This window comes from Musca autumnalis, unplaced genomic scaffold (assembly GCF_047663935.1).
Source record: "Musca autumnalis isolate F117 unplaced genomic scaffold, ASM4766393v1 scaffold_1, whole genome shotgun sequence".
Lineage (NCBI taxonomy): Eukaryota > Metazoa > Arthropoda > Insecta > Diptera > Muscidae > Musca > Musca autumnalis.
Genome location: NW_027411644.1, coordinates 27,789,957 through 27,795,238, shown reverse-complemented (window position 1 = coordinate 27,795,238; position 5,282 = coordinate 27,789,957). Strand labels below are relative to the sequence as shown.

At 38.8% G+C, this 5,282-nt stretch overlaps 1 long non-coding RNA gene across 1 annotated transcript; it reads left to right on the top strand.

Moving 5' to 3' along the window:
• The first annotated feature begins 361 nt into the window (after window positions 1-361).
• Window positions 362-3,077, top strand: LOC141395269 (uncharacterized). Its single transcript, XR_012410580.1, has 2 exons — window positions 362-1,970; window positions 2,904-3,077. It is a non-coding gene; the product is annotated as an uncharacterized lncRNA (long non-coding RNA).
• Window positions 3,078-5,282: the final 2,205 nt, after the last annotated feature.

The window sequence follows — 5,282 nt, the reverse complement described above, 5'->3', positions numbered from 1 at the left end:
AACAACAACCTGTTTTGTCAAAAATTAAATGTCACAGATAGAGGGTGACATTTCTCTCTCTCTCTCTCTCTCTGAGATATATTAATATTTCCTTTCCTAAACCTTCAGTGAGTCCCATTTCGCTCCCTCTCTAGTTCTAATATTTCCTTTCCTAAGCCTCCTTTCCGGGGTCACTTTTAAAATAGTTAATGCAAACCAACGTGGGCCACAAAAAGAAAGCTTTCGTGAGCCCAAGAAAAAAATACACATTGACTGGTTTTGTTGTTTGTTGCTCTGTCATGGTACTCATTTGCCATGCATTTCCAATTTTTATGAAACTCCGTCATACATCCCTTATTGTGCTTTCATCCCTTATGGCAGTGTTTCCAGTTCAACTGTAAAGTGAAGACGTGTGGCGAGTGAACGGATTTCGGGATTATTATTGTTTTTTTTTCGTCTGTGTGTGTGTGAATGTTTTCATTTAAAGAAGAAATTAATCATTGATAAGCAAAGAAAGTCAAAACGAAGAAGAAATAATAAAACAACATTTACAATGTTTTGTAAAGGCATTTAAATGGGTTATAAAGTATTTGAATGAAACAAAGTTGAAAATACATGGATACAAATAGAGAAAATCATCACAAAATAAAGCCTAATTTTCGGCAGTGTTACACATTTCTATACTGTAACATACTTTTAGGTTGCTGAATGAGTGTTATATAGAAATCAAGAGGAAAAAAAGATGAAGCTTGTGATGATGAAAGGCAGCAGTGAATTTGAGAAAAAATTTAGATAATTGGAATGTAAAAAAGTGGCGGAAAAAGTGAACTTAAAAACGGCAACAAATCCTGCCTTTCATTTAACCTCAAAACACACAACAAAAATCCATCTTATCATTATCAATGACACAGCCTGGTGATGCACTACTCGGTGATTTTGATATTTAATTAAATTTCATGAATAATAAATAGCCACAACACCAACAACGTGAAAATAAAAATACATCAGACATATATACTGTATATACACACTGTGATTTTAATGAGTGTAGGTCGTGTATTTGAATGATGCCTACATTTCCAGCTGAGAGTAGTGGTGATGAAAAGTTGACAGAAGAAAGTTAAAATGCAAAAACCGTATCAAGGTAACATGCAAATCTGAATAAAGTTAAGAGAACTGAATTTAGTTAAAAGCAAATGAGAACAAAATAAAACAGCATCTCATCATCACAGAAACTAGGGGGAGCTAAAAAGAAACCTAAACCCAAGGCAGGCCAAAGTGCAGTTGTAGTGAAACCCTACAAAAATAAGTTCAAATGGTTGTTCTGGTCAGAAATGAAAATAAAAGGAAGAACAAAAAACTAACAACAATAATATATAAAATTTAGCTTCCAATTAACAAGAAAACATGGTGGAATAACAATTTTTATTTTTCAACGAATCTATGCAAATTATTACTGAAGCGTGGTAGTAGTAATGCAAAGCCTTTGAAAGGAAAAAGTACCGCATAACAAAACAAAACAGATAAATATAAAATACACAAGGGCTCCAATAAAACAGTTTGAACCATGTAAAAAGCTCCGTAATAATACTTAAAGGTATTGCGTGACAAACAAAAAGCGGCATAAATTTATAATAAAACAGTTGAATACTAACAATAACAAAAAATCACGTGAATAATAGCAACAAAAACAATTCTATTCTGTTTTTTCATCAAATAAAATAGACCATCAATCGAATATTTTTATGACGCAGAAAACAAACGCACTACCTACACACGTGTGTAACACATTCAACTCCAGTGAATCCTTCAACTACTCACCAGACCACCATCATCACCGTCGTCGTTGTTGTCATCATTTGTATTCATGTTGCTACCGTCGTGAAAGCCGCCTGCCGTTAATAAGTGCGTGAGTGTACAACACGAGCTTACACACGCAAATACCCCACATTCAAGGACTACAAAAAACCAAAAAAACTTAAATAAAACAAGTAAGAAAAGCGTTAAGTTCGGTCGGGCCGAACTTTTTATACCCTCCACCACAAATTTCAGCCATCTCGGTGTGATAATGAGGCGAAAACCTTTAAAATACCGAAAATCGGGAGATATCGTCCTATGGGGGCTATATCAACACGTGGGCCTATATAAACATTTTATGGTAGAAATGTTTCTTAGCCTCTAGAAACACAAAATACCAAGTTACAACCGATTCTTTGGTCAAATTGGTCTAATACATTCAAAATATATTAAAATGACGCGTACTTTATAAGGGGCCTTATGTGGGGGCTATACCAAAACGTGGACCTATATAACCCAACTTTGGTACGAATGTTTTCTGGCCTCTGAAGACACAAAATACCAAATTACAACTAATTCTGTGGTCAAATGGGTCTAATACATTCAAAATATATTAAAATGACGCGTACTTTATATGGGGCCTTATATGGGGGCTATACCAAAACGTGGACCTATATAACCCAACTTTGGTAGGAATATTTTTTGGCCTCTGGAGACACAAAGTACCAAATTACAACCAATTCGGTGGTAAAATGGGCCAAATATCTTAAAAATTCCTTAAAACGACGACGCGTCACGCGTCATTTTGTATGGGGGCTATACGAAAGCGTGGACCTACATAGCCCGCTTTCAATACCAAAAGTCCTACGTAAATATAACATATTTTCCCAAAATTTCATCAACCTACGTCAATCCGTTCGGACGCTAGAGTGATTTCCACAGACGGACAGACGGACAGACGGACAGACGGACGGACATGGCTATATCGATGTAGAATTGCACGCTGATCAAGAATATATATACTTTGTGGGGTCTACAATGAATATTTCGAGTAGTTACAAACGTAGTGACAAACTTAATATACCCCCATCCTATGGTGGAGGGTATAAAAAGTCATACGAAAGCAGAAACCTCCCATCAACCTACATTTTTGGCCATATGTGAAGGTGTGTAACCACTTTGGCCTGGGCTGTTTGGATATTTAAGGATAACATATTATTATTACGAGGACATTGCCAACAACAACAATAACTTGTTAAGCATTTAAAACAACCACAACAATAATAAAAATAAAAAATAAATACAAGGTAAGGCTTCCCCACCTCAGGTGACACACATAAATATCTAATAATCGAGATCTGTTGAACTCATGAGTGTCAATAGATTTAACGATAATAATAATAATAATGGGGGAAATCATCTATTCCATAGAAGCCTTCCACGGATGTCTTCTATTCTATAGAAGTCACCAACAAAGGTCTTCTATTCTGTAGAAGCCTCCAAGGAAGGTCTTCTATACTATAGAAGGCTCCAACTGAGGTCCTCTATACTATAGAAGGCTCATACTGAGGTCCTTTATACTATAGAAGCCTCCCACGGAGGTCTTCTATACTATAGAAGCCTCCCACGGAGGTTTTCTATACTATAGAAGCCTCCCACGGAGGTCTTCTATACTATAGAAGCCTCCCACGGAGGTCTTCTATTCTATAGAAGCCTCCCACGGAGGTCTTCTATTCTATAGAAGCCTCCCACGGAGGTCTTCTGTTCTATAGAAGCCTCCCACGGAGGTCTTCTGTTCTATAGAAGCCTCCCACGGAGGTCTTCTGTTCTATAGAAGCCTCCCACGGAGGTCTTCTGTTCTATAGAAGCCTCCCAAGGAGGTCTTCTATTCTATAGAAGCCTCCCACGGAGGTCTTCTATTCTATAGAAGCGTCCCACGGAGGACTTCTATTCTATAGAAGCCTCCCACGGAGGTCTTCTATTCTATAGAAGCCTCCCACGGAGGTCTTCTGTTCTATAGAAGCCTCCCACGGAGGTCTTCTGTTGTATAGAAGCCTTCCACGGAGGTCTTCTATTCTATAGAAGTCACCAACAAAGGTCTTCTATTCTGTAGAAGCCTCCAAGGAAGGTCTTCTATACTATAGAAGGCTCCCACTGAGGTCCTCTATACTATAGAAGGCTCCCACTGAGGTCCTTTATACTATAGAAGCCTCCCACGGAGGTCTTCTATACTATAGAAGCCTCCCACGGAGGTCTTCTATACTATAGAAGCCTCCCACGGAGTTCTTCTATACTATAGAAGCCTCCCACGGAGGTTTTCTATACTATAGAAGCCTCCCACGGAGGTCTTCTATACTATAGAAGCCTCCCACGGAGGTCTTCTATACTATAGAAGCCTCCCACGGAGGTCTTCTATTCTATAAAAGCCTCCCACGGAGGTCTTCTGTTCTATAGAAGCCTCCCACGGAGGTCTTCTATTCTATAGAAGCCTCCCACGGAGGTCTTCTATTCTATAGAAGCCTCCCACGGAGGTCTTCTATTCTATAGAAGCCTCCCACGGAGGTCTTCTATTCTATAGAAGCCTCCCACGGAGGTCTTCTATTCTATAGAAGCCTCCCACGGAGGTCTTCTATTCTATAGAAGCCTCCCACGGAGGTCTTCTATTCTATAGAAGCCTCCCACGGAGGTCTTCTATTCTATAGAAGCCTCCCACGCACAATGCCGCGAGTTCATATTAACTGTGACCAAAAATAGAAGGAGTTGTCGTAGGTGCATCAATGTTGGTACACGTACCTATTATTGACTTACAATCTTCAGGACAAAAAATTGGGTTGGTCGGTCCACGTTTTGATATAGTATTTTGAATGATTTAGACACAATGACCAACCGAAAGTATTCAAATTTTGTGGTTAGTCTTCGGCAGAGGTATCAAACATTCCACAGAGAATTGTGGGCTTAGGTCCACGTTTTGATGTAGGCCCCATAGAACGGTACCTCCCGAGTATAGGTATTTTGAAGATTTTAGCCTCATTATTACACGAAATTGCTGAAATTTGGTATTTAGTCTTCGTATGGGGCATTATACCTTCACCTTGAAATTTGTCTGCATAGGTCCACGCCTTCATATAGCCCCCATAGGACGGTACCTCCCGATTTTCGGTATTTTGGAGCTTTTAGCCTGATTATCACACCAAAATGGCTGAAAATTGGTATTAAGTCTCCGTTGGGGGACTTATAACCTTCCACCAGAAATATGTCGGTATAGGTCCTCGTCTTCCTATAGCCCCCATAGAACCGTGCCTCCTCATTTTCGGTATTTTGAGTGTTGTGGCCCCAATATCCACCCGATATGACTGAAATTTGGTGTTTAGTCTTCATATTGTTTGTGAGCATATTGGATATATCAAACTCTTGTCTTTATATATGAGAAATTTCCTTAAAAAATTTTTTTGACCGATTAGTGCTCTAAAAACGGTAAATTTTTTGTAAAAAATCGAATTTTGATT